The sequence below is a fragment of the Protopterus annectens genome, chromosome 16.part0 (genome assembly GCF_019279795.1).
Source record: "Protopterus annectens isolate FY-2018-M chromosome 16.part0, PAN1.0, whole genome shotgun sequence".
NCBI lineage: Eukaryota > Metazoa > Chordata > Ceratodontiformes > Protopteridae > Protopterus > Protopterus annectens.
The window spans coordinates 878,438,382-878,453,582 of record NC_056750.1 but is presented as its reverse complement, the minus strand read 5'-3'; the positions used below and the strand labels follow the sequence as shown (position 1 = coordinate 878,453,582).

The 15,201-nt window shown below is 39.5% G+C and overlaps 1 protein-coding gene across 2 annotated transcripts in view; it reads right to left on the bottom strand.

The window, feature by feature from the left end:
* Window positions 1–2,989, bottom strand: part of LOC122790380 (zinc finger protein 560-like) — a 164,201-nt gene extending 161,212 nt beyond the window's left edge. The window contains exon 1 of one of the 2 annotated variants that reach the window (XM_044057894.1): window positions 2,524–2,989. The gene's annotated coding sequence lies outside the window, so the exon portion shown is untranslated. The remainder of the gene's footprint in view (window positions 1–2,523) is intronic. The other variant, XM_044057893.1, reaches the window with a different exon arrangement.
* Between the last annotated feature and the right edge of the window lie 12,212 nt (window positions 2,990–15,201).

Genomic DNA, 15,201 nt, shown 5'->3' with positions numbered 1-15,201 from the left:
TAGTAGAGGGTTGCCGATGAACATGAGGCAGTTGCTACACTGCCTCAGGATGCCCATGTTGACCAAGCTGGCTGGAGAAACTGTGGGAAATTGTTTGTCCATACTGTTAGGTAAATTTATATGGTCAGGAAAAGAGGTCACACTTAGGAATGGCTAGTGGGTAAGAGGTGTGTTGGTAGGCTTAGTGTTCCACATGACAGTAGAGCAAGTCCATGAAAAATCTCTGCAGGACCACAAGCAAAGTGCTAAGGGAAAATTTAACAACCAAAACATTTGCAGCTATAACCACCAATGGTAACCACTGCTACATGGCAGTGCATGATGGTGTGCTACATGCAAACAAGCACAAATGCGGGGCTTAAATAAAACAAGAAATAACCTTTTTAACTCAAACTAGCCAATAAGGACACTCTCTCTGAGCTCTAGTCCAATCACCCTTGATTAGATGGGACCCAGACAGCACTCTCCTCCCACAAGGGTGCAGAAGGGCCTTCACCAAAAAAGATGGCTTGAATTTAATGCTGAGAAGTTACAAAACAGACACAGAAACAGCAAACTTGGATCTGGGCTATGCTACAGCTGAACTAGCACAGTGTACAGTAAAATGTGACAAAAAATAGTTCAGACAATTCAAACAGACAGCAGAATGCAAATACAAATTTAAAGTGCAGTAGAAGAGCAAAAACACGTACTTATAGTTAGTTGGAAACAACAGACTCCTCAGATCTTTCAGTATCTCAGTGAAAAGCTGGTTTTAGTGCTCAAGTAATATCAAACAGCCTAGAATCAGCAAGTCTGAATCTGGCCTATGCTATATAGGTTCATAGGTAGGTACTAGACTATTAGCCCTAGGGCCTATATAAGCCTAGCCAAAAAGGTACCCTGGCTTTTGTCACCCAAGAAAATTATTTTCCTGTGCCCCTGTCGAGCAGAGCCACAGAAGTGATCCCTGGGGTGAATTTCCTATTTCCCATCCAATCATCAAGATTTTTCTTGAAGAGTGCTAATGAGGAACTCTGTTTGACATAGATAGGTAGTCTGTTCCAGAGTATGGGAAGTCTCTGGGACAGGAATCTATCCCTCCAGCATGTTCTGTTTATTGTGATGACCAGGTTTAGGTCCCTAGAGCATGTAGCTCGGAGGGATTGGGATTTCTTTAAGTGGAGCATGTCCAACAGCTCTGGGTTTGACATAGCTTTGTATGTTAGGCAGAGATCGCCTCTGAGTAGGCGATAAGCGAAGGAGTAAAGCTGGAGTTTTCTGATACGGTCTGCATAAGGCATCTGTTTAAGGCCAGTAATCCCCTTTGTGAGGTATTTCTGTGGGCTTTCCAGTTGTTGTAGATGTCTTGTGAGGTACATACCAAAAGGGGTGTTGTACTCTATAATGGGTCTAATGAGTGATGAGTTGAGGGGAACAATGACCTCTTTTTTTCTGGATGAGAAACCTTTTGTGATGAGGTGAGCCACGTAGAAGGATTTCCTGACCACTGTAGTGATGTGATTATCAAAGGAGAGATTACTGTCCACCTGTGTCCCAAGGTCTCTTATCACACTTTCGGCATTAAGTAGACTACCACCTATGTGGTAGTTCATGGGTACAGAGTTTTTACCAAAGGGGATGACAATACACTTTTTGGCATTGAGCTTAAGGCCATGGCTTTGACACCAGGCATCTGTCTCAGTGAGGCCCTTTTGTAGTATGTCCACATCGTTAGGAGCTTCGATTATGGGTCCTAGTTTGCAGACAATATAATGCAGAAGTACATGGAATCTTATGGGGGGATAACTTCTTGATCTTCTACACACACACACACACACACACACACACACACACACACACACACACACACACACAATCTTTAAGCGACCAATAAAAAATAAAATAAAACAACCTTATATCCCAAGCACACTTTGGCTGTTGTGGATTGGCTTCAAATGTGTATATATTTTTTACATTAAGTAAAACAACGAAGAGAACCAAAGCCTCTGCAAAGTCAGCCTTCACAAGGTTCTCTATAACGTTCTACTTATGCTGTCCAAGAGCAGTATTAAATGTGTCTGGCTTGACTCTGCTATTGTGAATTTACATTGCCTTAGGATACCAGCACCAAGTGAAGCTTCTTTTCTTAATATGACCCCTCTTTACATGTTCCCACTATATGAGTTGCCACCCTCCTAAAAGCAAACACCTGTGCAAGAAACAGTTTTACACACGCATGCAGTTTTTCGTACCATCTGAAAATCTGTCCATGAAGATGTCACAGAAATTACTGACCAAACTTTCTATGCTCCTAGTGGGTTCTAGAAGGCGATATTCGTGACTGGGACTCACCTTTTGCAAGAGCGGATCACTCCATCTACAATACACCGAATTTTATGCAAGCAACCTTTATGCATTAGCAAAAAATAACCAAGCAGCACCCATTTCCTTGACTGAAAACATGAAAGGAAAAAAAAAAGCACACCCCAGTCTATTCTGTAGAGGAAAACTCTTAAGGTTAGATGACAGAAATCCTCTTACCTTATACACCAGTGACTGCTTTGTCTAGTGAGACAAAACTGTGACTGGAATGCTTGGAGAAACACAGGACACAGAATTAGGTTTCATCTTCTTGGCAGAAGAAAATGAGTTTCTGTCTGTGCTCGTCACTGCCCTTCTGTGTTGTCCAAGTCGCAGCACGCTTATTCCGTAGCTTTTGTTTCTTCCTATAAGCTGTTTCACGTTTTGGGAGCCTAGGCTTCATTTTTTTTTTTTTTATCTTTGAATCATAACAGCCAGCACTTGATATGTTCTGTTACTGTTGGTGGGAAGTTCCTGCCTTCTGTCAAGACAAAAGACTTCAGTTGTATAGCATAATGCTGTTAGCACTTGGAGTGGACTATCTCTACAGTCTGAGGAGTTTCAAACAGAGCAAGTATACTGCGGACCACGGTTACAGCAAACTGATTTTTTTTTTTCATAGCACAGGAAGTAAAATGGTTAGGGAAGTGACAGCCTCCATTTAAAGGGACATAGCACGGCCCATAATCAGAGATCTTGCTTATTATCCCAGACAAAATGTTTATGTTTTTGAACAACTGTTTTTAATTCAAGTAAGCATGTTTACAAATTGCACAAACAAATTCAGATATATGCAGTCAGATAAATGCATTATCCCTAACCTGAGCCAAACTTTTTTGTCTTATGTTTTTCGTCTCCTGCGGTCCCAACACTTTTGCTTCTTCTTCCCAAAAGGCTAATATGACTGCCTTAAGTGCGGTATTCCTGCTCATCTCATAAACAACCAGTTTTTGTCTTTTGTCCCCACAATGTAGTTTGTGTGCACTCATCCTAAACATAAGCATTTCTTCATTTAGATACAATAACAGTGACGACGTTCACTAGCTTCTTACCCTCTAAGGCTGTGTCCTTTTTTTCCTTTTTAAACTTTTGTCTTTTAATTGAATGACCCTGATTTGTGCTAAATATGTCCTCTTCAAATAAAGCTATCTAAAGTAACAGAAGCTATCTAAAGTAACAGGGTTTTCTGAAGTGTTCAAACCAGCAGTCTTTAGCAATGGCCAGATCTTCCTCCATATTCCTCCAGAGGTATCAACTTTTCAGTTCAGTGTTAACAGCCCTGCTATTTGTCCGTAACAGAAAGAAAGCTGTCACTTCAAAGAGGTGGTGACGCATACAGTACTCATTTTATTCTGCTTCAGAATTCCCTTAAATTAGGCATAAAAGCAACATGTCACTGGCCAAAAATGAGATTATTAGCCAGTTTGTTTATATAGTGTTGTAGTATAACTAATTAACTCATTCATGCTCTTCACATAAAGATTTATCTCCAGACAAACTGTTTTGAAACACAGCTTCACTTAAAGTGTCAATGTGTGTAGTTAACTGACTTCAGGAAGACATAATCTCCATACCTTTCAGCTATCCAGATATTCACAGAATGTCCAGATTGTTGCCTTTTTTTTTTGTCTATTACTCATAAAATTTGTGATTTTCTGGCGAATCATTGGGGATTGAATTTATTAAATACTGACAGGCATTTGAGTTTCAGGCTAAATATTATGTGAACAGTCACACAAACATGTTCTTCATCAGCAGTTTCTACAGATATGTTAGCTATTTCTGGTAATGCATATGTGGGAACGTCTGCACTGTTACAGTGTCCTAGCCAAATTACTTTAAGCAGTATAAATATCACCTCAGGTCTCCATGGAAAACAAGAAATACATCTATTGGGACTAACCCAGTTAACAAGACATAAAATAAACAAATTAATACGTTAAATCATTCTTAGGATCTGTTTAGGTACACAACATTAGCTCCACACATCAACTTCTCCAGTTGCAAACTTCTTAAACTATTATTATTACAATTGTTTTTAATCAACTGTGCTTTTGCAGATTTTTGCTTTCAAATCAGACAGAAACAAGTTAAACATGTCTCTCGGCCTTCAAAACATTAGCATTTCTTCCACAGACAGACTTGTCATCACCAGAGCAATAATTCTGCAATTAAACAAGAAACATGTGAGTTTTGTCCCTTTTCATTTGGGTCACCCTGTTTGGTAGTTGCACGAGAAGTAGAAGAATTCATAGTCAGTCAGGTGACTGACGGAACAGCAGGGAAGGGATGTGCCCATCCAAGGTGGGAGGGCGCTCGTTGATATAATCCCTGGTGTGGTCCAAAGAGGGGAGTTGCCTTCAGACATAATCAAACAGTGTGGGGGCTGAGGAAAGGGAGTGGGTAGGTCATAAAAAAAAAAAATCCTTTGGATGGACACATAGATGAGACGAGCCTCCCAGGACACCCTCAGGATTCATGACCAGACCCAGCAAAACTGGAGCAAGTCTGGGGGTTGGAGAATAGCTGGTAGAACTGGCATGGTCATTGAGCACTGGGGCTCAGGCTGGTAAAAATGAGGTCCAAGGGGACTGAAAAACAAAAACAAAGAGTAGAAGAATTCAGTAGCCCTTGTGTTTGACTAGCAGCACAGGTAGTGCGGGGGGGCTACATGGTGGAGGAAAGGAGTGAGCAGCCAATGTTAGCCATCCTGGGAGGGAGAGAGGCAACCTAGGCTCACTGCAATAGCAACTTTAAGAGCCTGGTGAGTTTTGTGCTGCAAGCTGTATAGAGGTTGCACGTGCACGGAAGCTTGCATGTACCTCCCAAATGTAGCAATTGTGGAGATTGTGACAAGGCCAGGGGGTGGTGGAGGGCATGACACACCCCCAGTAGCATGATGATGTTGTGCCAGTATCCCTGATCTCGTATGAGGATCAGGTTGGGCTACCAAGAGGAGGCTAAGGCAGGTCTGGTAGACCTGGTAAGCAAGGACCTGTTGGCAGCTGATGGTCAACTGCAAAGAGGAAAAAGTAAAAAAATACAGACGTGAAGGAAATCACATATCTAGTACAAGCAGTATGTATTACTAGCAGTATGTATCACTATTATAATATATTTCTAAGGAAGGAGCTAATGTCATCCACGTGTACTCTACATTATGGTTTTCAGGTCATTCTACCAGAAGTAAAACTGCATGGTTGTGGTGTACTGTTTACGTCTCATTTTTCCCAAAATCTTTAATTCCTTTTCCACATCTTGGTCTATGCCATGTTCTTCCAAAATCTTTAATTCCTTTTCCACATCCTGGTCTATGCTATGTTTTTCCCAAATCTTTAATTCCTTTTCCACATCCTGGTCTATGCTATGTTCTTCCCAAATCTTTAATTTCTTCTCCACATCCTGGTCTATGCCATGTTCTTCCAAAATCTTTAATTCTTTTTCCACATCCTGGTCTATGCTATGGTCTTCCCAAATCTTTAATTCCTTTTCCACATCTTGGTCAATGCCATGTTCTTCCCAAATCTTTAATTCCTTTTCCACATCTTGGTCTATGCCATGTTATTCCCAAACCTTTAATTCCTTTTCCACATCCTGGTCTATGCCATGTTCTTCCCAAACCTTTAATTCCTTTTCCACATCCTGGTCTATGCCATGTTCTTCCCAAATCTTAATTCCTTTTCCACATCTTGGTCTATGCCATGCTTCTATATGTATGTATGTATGTAGATATGTCTTTCATTCTGGATAAGCCAAGATGAGATTCATGCAACATTTCACTTATGTAGGAAATACATGTACAGGAACTATGATTCTCATCTGCATAACACACCCATCTCTGACTCCTAAGGTTAATATTCTGGAATAAATAGCATAATGTCTGTTACAGGTCAGTCTTTCAATAAATGCACACGTGACTATAACAGAATTATATCTTTCCAGTCCATTTTTAATTAGTTTATTATGTACTTGTGCATTGTCCGTGACATCTAGCATCGAAAACTAATTAAGTTTAACTAAATCTGGAATGGGCAGCCTACTTAATTGTATTATTTTTTTCGTGATACCTTCCTCATTTGTAGACAATCCTGTAGGCATATGCTTTTAGAAACACTGACCGTTGTTGCACCAATAGTGAACCCATTTGGGGAGCACTCCTCTTTTTGTTAAAGAATGTAACCAGTGGTTTGTGATCTGAAAACACGACCATTTAAATAGTTTAAAATCTTTGAATTCCAATAACAATGAATAAACCTTCTTTGTCCAGTTGTGATTTTTTTTCAGTAGCCATAAAACAAAGGAAGTTATTATGTCATCATGCATTTGGTGAAACTACATCTCCCACATCACAAACTAGTGAAGCATCATGGGAAAGTATCACCTCTCTGTCAACTGAATAATGAACAAGCACATCAGCACACTGTAGGAAAGTTTTCATGCTTTGAAATGATGTTTTCTGTTCTTTCCCCCATGGCCACAGTTAAGTAACAAATGATGCAAAGGGTTGAACAAAGTTGGTAGGATCCTGTTATAATCAGAAAAACACAAAGGCCAGCACACAAAAGTGTAAGGTGCCTCAAGGATATGTATGTTTATTTAAACATAAATTAGGCAAAACAGACCGGTTTCGGCCCAAAAGTAACTAAGCCTTCCTCAGCACACTGTGTAACATCATCACAATGGGACAGTAAGGAAATATAAATGGAACACCTTGCATCAGGTGATGTTAGGGAGTCTAGAGATAGAAAAACATGTAGGATTGACAGAAATTAATTTGGGAGGTTTGGGAGGTAGAATGTAACAAAACCATCTGAAACCAGTCCAGAGTTGTATTACAATGGTGTGGTACTTTGGCGTCTTGTACCAGGCCAACCCAAGTGATGTACAACAGCACATGTAATGCAATACAGTTATTTTCTTGGAACCTTTGCATTGACGGGTTACAGTCGTTTATTGTTTTGGTCTGTTGTCTATCTCCTAGCTGAATTTTGCCATGTCCCAATGCTTAAGTCACAAGTGGTTGTCTTGCATGTTGCACTAGATTTGATATATCAGTCAGTGAGTAAAGATCTGTTTGAGTTCCCCACCCACTGCCAATAGCAGGGTTTTGTTAACAGATCTCAGTAAGAAGAAAAGCTGGAGTCATGAACATTTCTGCGTGTGGTCCCATTCTCTGAGCTTTTCTGCCAAAACTGCCTTCAACATTTAGTGTGTGTACCATAGTATTATTTGCAGTGATGTGAATGGATTTTCTTACAGTTGTCTTACCTGTATGGGTATAATGTAAAGTTGCAGTACTGTGTATGTATTTATTTATTTCTCTGTTGTTTATGTTCTGGTATTGTCATGTATTCTGCATTTCTCTGTTTCAGTTTAGCACTGTTTAGAAGATTGAAGAGGGTCATCCTGTGGATTTAAAATATTACTTTTCAGAATAAGGAAACTAATGCTACCATTTTTAAATGAAAAACATTTTACATACAATGGTGAAACTCAATCAGTACCCATAGCTATGCATTTTATGTTCAATACAAAAGTCTTTTTCCAAGAAGGGTGCTCGTTACTTATCCTAAAGTCAAAAGTAATACTCTAAATGCACTGGGTCCACTTGTGGGGGGATTGATGGGCTACACTTAAGTATGCATAGATGGGGCAGACCTACGGATGCAATCCTTACGAGTCTTAGAGTCTCCATAGGTGAAGTCAGTTTGCCATGCTGGCTTTCCAAAGGTATTAAACTATGAACTGTAGTTAGTCAAGCCACAGGTCCCCTTGTAACTTTCCTTCAAACTGTTTCAAGAATTCTTCTTTATTTATCACCATTTGTTGGCTGGCATTGTCCAAATGAACTAGAAGCTTATTTTCAATGGAATTCTGAGAAAAAAAGCTCCAGAATAACAAACAAACATAATTACATATTTGCAGTTTAGGTAGTTCTTATATTACAGTGATCCACAGCAAAGCCATTTTTATAAATTAAATGAATACAGCAGTACCTTTAGAGAAAGACATTCACAGCATCATTGCTGAGGTGAACTTTGACAGTTAGCTGCATTACCACATCAACAACATATATGTAGGCATGTCAGAGTAGGACAGAAAAGGAAATTAGATTTAAGGTCTACCAGGAGGTGAGAATAGTAAAGAGTATTAAGCAAGTGTAGAGAGGAACCTGAAACAGAAAGGAGTAGTGAACAGAAGAAACAAATGGAGAGAAGGCGATCATTAGGCTTGAACAATATATCTAGTAAGAGACGTTAGAAAGGAGTAAAGAGGAAAGGATTATAGATAGGCAGACCTCTCAGCTGTTGCTGTTTTGGAGGAATGTTACTACTTTGAAGGTATGTCCTTGTTTTCAGGTGTAATTTACCCCTTCACACAATTTTCTGAATCCTCTTCATCCCATGTGATTTTTGAAGCTGTCGAGTACACATGAAACCACACTACATGACCAAGATACTATTGGCATTAATAATTTAAAGAAAGATGGCAGACATCTTACAACTCCCTTTATAAATAAATGACCTTGTGTGGTAGAATTTTGTAATACAGTTCATTAAAGTTTACAGAATTTATACTGTCTCTTTGATAATATGCTTATATTTTTACATCATTTTTGTCACTCACTGTTTTTGACATGTTTTTAAGTAGTATCCCATATTCCCACTGGAGTCAAAAAGAAATGTATGCTATTTGCTATTGAAATTTTATGCAACAGCTATATACTTGTCCTGCTACATGCTTTACAGATTTGAATGCTTATGCAATATTTAATTAACACTGTCTGGGACAACAATCATTATTCATTCTTTTTTGTCATATTTTTATTGAAATGTAGAGTTCAGAATAATTTCAAATATTTTATAAAATAGCTTTCACTTGGCTCACTTCCTTTTCAGGTGCTCTTTACAATTAATATTCTAGAGACAGATATGTGTCCCAAAGTATCCCCACACTATGGAAGAGGATCCCCATCTATGTAAAACAGAGTTCATCCCTGCCCTGTTCAAACAAAACCTTGACAACTGGATGGGAAATTGTGAATTTACATCTGGTCTGGCCCTCGTGTGGCCCTAATGTGCCTTAAAGATAAAGGCCATCAATAAGAAAAGTATTATCCTAATTAACCTCCCTACAAATACTTAGTTATCTCCCTTCTAACATGGTCCCCCACATAGACGCCCAAATGGTTTGTGGTGCATGGTTAGGCTTGTAAGGCCCTAGTGGCCATAGCCTAGTAACAACCTAAGACCCTATGGAAAGGTCTAAATTAATTCTTCTTCAAAGAGGTAGCCCTAGAAACAATCCCCTTAATCAGTGGCATTTTAATGTTAACTACTGTTTGGGAGATTTATCTGAAAGATTGTCAGTAGGCAGACTGGAAGGCAGTGGTTTAGTGACTGATGTTAATCAGTATTTGCTTATAACAGTGAGGCTGTGCCTGACCAGTTTTGTTGGTATTTTTGAGTATGCAAGTATAGCAGTGAAGTTTGCTATATTCCCCATGTCAGTGTACTGAATATGATAGAATCACTTAATATTATTAATTTCATTACCATTTGCTAAGTGTTTGGGATAAACATGAATGCTAATGTTCAGGTTTATACTATACTATGTACTCTTTTTAAAGGTATTGTTGCTTGATATCAGTTTTGAGCATACCTTTATGTGTTTTTTAACCATTACCCATTTGAATTTTGCTGGAGCAGCTAAATTTGTGGGTGACCTTAAAATAGGGTGTATTACGGGTCTCCACAAACCAAAGCCACAGTACAGACTTACATGACTGAGGTACATGACTAAGGTGCTTGTGTAGTGTAATATTAATTATATCTATTTTAGCAAGGAAAGTCTATGTACACGCAAAGTTTGGAAACAGCAAACATACTTTTCATCATATATTTGTAATCCTTTGAAAGAGGAATTAGTCAGTACTATAGATACTTGTGTACATTAACTATTGTTCACAATTTCACAATGCAGTTTATATACTGGAAGTGGGAGGAGTTATTTCATTCCGTATACAAATATTAAGCTAATTAGGTGTCCATGTTTTTGGCCAGATGTACCTACTTTTAATAATCTGCTGTTGCTATTTTTGATCTCTGCAGATTGAGAGCTACGGTTACTAAGATATTATCTAGACAATTTCAGCATGCCACATAAGTAAATGTGCTATATTCTTCCAAAATACAGCTGAAATTAACAATGCTTCAAAGTATAAATGATTGTACATAAGCATGAGTATTTATGGACGTGAAATTATTCGACTGAACAAACACAACCATTTGTTGTGTTTACTTGAACTAAATCATCATAAGTACCCCCCTACTTTTCTAGTCTATATATTTCTCTCTTTTGGTTGAACTTCCATCCCATCTCACATCAGCCCATCCTCAAACATTTGTCTCTCACTTCTGTCTCACATTCACTAATTTGTAAACAGAATGTGAAAGTCCAGCACCTCCCCTTCTCTGGAATAAACCTCCTCTGCATTTAAACAATGTGATTCAATATCTTCCTTCAGACTGAATCTGAATGATAGGATAGGTCCTGTCAACTAAACTCTGGGACTAACTGGTCTCTACCTCCTTGAGAAAGGAGATAAAGCCTAAGGATGGGTATGGGTTCATACGTTCATAAGTGTTTACTAGGCTTCACAAGGGCCTTTTTAAGCCTAGCCATACATCCCAAATTTCTGACAAGTTCTGACACCCTTGATAAGTGTAAGCAGGGGTTTCGGAGATAAAACATTTACAAGCATGGGCCAGGGAAATTGCCTGTGTCCATTAGAGACATAAGTGCCAAACCAGGGATGAATTTCCTGTTCCCCATCCATTTGTACAAGTTGCAGTTGAATTAGGTTAGGGACGGACTCTGTTTCACATAGATGGGGAGCCTGTTCCCTAGACTGGGTAGTCTCTGGGATGCATACCTGTCTCTCCAGCAGGTCCTATTTATATCACAGGCAAGGTTTAAGTCTTTATAATGGGTAATTCTGGTGCTGTTTGTTTTGTGGATATACAGGAGGTCCATCAGAGTGGGGTCTGACAATGCTCTGTATGCCTGGCATAGCTCTCCCCTCAAAAGCCTGTAGGAGACAGAATACAGAGACAGGACCTTGAGGTGGTCTGCAGAGGACAATTTACTTTTGTCCTGTATTTTTTAGTGAGGTATTTCTGTCGATGTTCCAATTGTTGGATATGCCTGGTTAGGGACATACCAAAGGGGGCTTTGTACTCAATGATGGATCTGATGAATGCAGAATACAGTGGAAAAATGACTTTGGTGGATTTAGATGCCATACCTTTGTTTATAAGTTGCACAATAGAGAATGATTTCCTCACTACTGTAGACACATGATGGTCAAAGGCTAGATTACTATCTATGTGTGTCCCTATGTCCCTGACTACTGGGTCAGCTCTAAGGGGTGTGTTGTCGATATCATAGTTACCAGGGGTGGATGACATCCTAAAGGATACTATTATGCATTCCTTGGCATTTAGTTTTAGTCTGTGGCTCTGACACCAGCTGTTTGTCTGTGTCAGTCCCCCTACATAACATTTGTGTCAGTGTGGAATTCAATATTGGCAAGGCATCCATGATCTTCAGACTAAATGACCTTGAAACTCTAGTGAAACCCATGAATACCATGTCTCCTTTGGCTCTTCTAGTGTGTAGTGAGAAAAGGTCCATTTTCTCTAGCTTTTGGTCACATATCTTCCCCTCCATTTCACGGATATTTCTGGTGACTCTCCTGTGTATTCTTTCTAGTAACCTAAAGTCCCTTTCTTTCTATAGCTTCCAGGACTGCATGTACTAATCCAGGTTTGGTCTGACTAAGGCCCTGTACAGTGGAAGCTTTATCCTTGACCACCTCCACTTAATATACTCTTCTAAAAACATAAAAGCATAAAATCAGCATTTTTATCCATTAACACAACAGTGATGTTTTTAAATTATACCATTTAAGACACTTCCAAGCTTATTGGTTAGCTTTATTTCAGCACAGCAATTTTTTCTTTAAAGGTTTAAATAGTTTATATTTTGAGATTAATAGGAAGCAGCAATTGTCAAATATTGCTCTTGGGAGTGTTCTGAAAAGGTACTTTTAATTTAGTGTCCTACACTGGTTAAATAAAAGTACAAAAGCCAATTCCTTTGTTACCCTAAGAATTTCTCCAAAATCGGTCTGGCAAGATAGTATGCATGCTGCTACATATGAGAAGGAGTGCCACTGACAGTAACACCAAGAAAACACTGTGAATCACAGGGAGGAATGCCAGAGGTAGTAACAGCAAGTGAATACTGTGGTACACAGGGAGGAGAACCACTAGCAGTAACAGCAAGTGTGAGCACTGTGAATCACAGGGAGGAGTGCCACTGACAGTAATAGCAAGTGCTACTGTGCTACACAGAGAGGAGTGCCACTGGCAGTAACAGAAAGTAAACACTGTAAATCACAGGGAAGAGGGCCAATGGCAGCAACAGCAAATTAGTACCGTGCTTCACAGCAAGAAGAGAAATTGGATGTAATAACTAGAAAACACTGTGATACACAGAGGGGGTGTCCCTGGCAGTAATAACAAGTGAACACTGTGAGACACAGGGAAGAGGGCCAATGGCAGCAACAGCAAATTAGTACCGTGCTTCACAGCAAGAAGAGAAATTGGATGTAATAACTAGAAAACACTGTGATACACAGAGGGGGTGTCCCTGGCAGTAATAACAAGTGAACACTGTGAGACACAGGGGTGAGTGCCACTAGCAGTAACAGTGAGTGAATAATGTGATACAATGGGAGAAGTGGCACCGGCTAACAGTGAGATATAGTGGTACAGAGGTTGAAATGGCACTGGCAGTACACATGGAGGAGTGTCACTGGCAGTAACAGTGAGCAAATAATGCAACACACAGGGAGGAATGTCACTGGCAGTAACAGCAAGTAGAGAAGGGGTATCACTAGCTATAATGGCTAATGGAATGCTGGGAATCGTAGGCAGGAGTCTGGCTGTAATGGCTAATAGAATGCTGGGAAACACAGACAGCAATGTCAGTAACAGTAGATGCTGGTGGAATGCCTGGGAAACCTGGGAAATAACCTGGTTTGGCTAGCAGCCCAGGTGCTGGAGGAGTTCAAGTGATAAGTAAGGAATAACAAGATTATGACTAATCACTTCTTTGAGTGGGGGAGGGTAAGGCGGCCATGCTGAGGATGTGCCTATTGTCTCTTTCCAGAGGAGACTAGAAGACACAAATGAGCAATGATAGCTGGATAATGTGTTGAGGGAGAGTATTGAGGCATATGTCATTACTTACTCACAAATAAGTCAAATAATGTTGCAGGAGACTCGCTCTACTCCCAATACATTGCTAAACTCTGGAAAAGTATCCCCACACAAATAAAACTCTCCGACAAACTCAGCAGTGTGAAAGCACTGCTTAAGCAACAATCCCAGTCCTGCACAGGCTCATCATTAGGTTAAGACTTTATGCTCACCATACAGTACTCTCCAAATACTCTCCTTAAACAGAAGACTCAACCTTTCACTGAAATGACAAAACAACTTTTATACATAACTGCTTCCAATACAGTCCAGTAAGGTGCACGTGGGCTTTCTCTTTAGTAACTTCTACTTCTATAAAATCTTAATATGTATAAATGCAACTACTGTATGTGTATAAATCTAAATAGAAATGTACCTACTCTGTGTTTAATGGGAACTAATCATAATGCAATGTAAACAAATGCAGTTTTCTCCCCAGGCCTCTGCTGAAAATGGGTATTATTCAGTCAGACTTTCCCTGTAAACAAAGGTAAATAAATAATAAATTAAAGAGGTAGAGTTGTGTCCTTACAATGTCCCACTGCACTTCTGTATGTGAGATGCATAGCATGAGCCACAATGTCATGATTAGGGCATAAAAAAGATTAAAAAAATCTAGGAGCAGAGCGAATTCTGAACATCATTTTTCTCCTTGAAACTTTCTGCCACTAATGGTCGCTGTTCCTGAAAGGCCTATATATACATACCTACATCTACATATAGTGGAATGCTGGGGTACACAGGAAATTGTAGCTCTGACAGTAAAAACTAGTGGAGTGTAAGGCCACACAGGAAGAAGTACCACTATTAGTAAAGTTAAGTAGCATGTTGGAACATAGGGAAGGGTGCCACTGACAATAAAATTCAGCGACATATTTGGCCATTAAATGCTACTAGAAGGTTGTGGTACAAAAAGAAAAATGTCACTGGAAGCAAAACATAATGGAATGCTATAGTACATGGAGAGAAATGTCACTGAGAATAGAATATATTGGAATGTTTGTTATAAAAGACAGAGTGTCCCTGCCAGTAAAACATAGTGAAATGCTGGGTACATAGAAAAGAGGGACCCTGCTACTAAATACAGTGGAACAGTGGAATGTTAGAAGAATGGGGTGGATATCCCAAGCAGGAAAGCATAATGGAATGTGGGGTACATTAAAAAGATTATCCCTGGAAGTAAAATAAAGTGAAATTTGGGTGTAAATGGGGAGGAGTGTCCCTCCCAGTAAACATAGTGGAATGCTGGGTGCATGAGGAAGAGTTTTGATTTACAGATGGAGAAGTGTTCCTGGCAGTAAAACACAATGGAGTGGAATGGAATGTTGGGGTACACCGTAAGCAATGCCTCTTGCGACAAAGCACAGTGGAATTCTGTGGTATAAGAGAAGGAGTGACAGTAACAGTACAACTTAGTAGAATGCTGGGGCACACAGGTAGAAATGTCACTAGTATTAAAACATGTTAGAATATTGGGGTACATAGGAAGCCATGTCACTGTCAATAAAAAAATAAAAAAAAGTTCTGACTC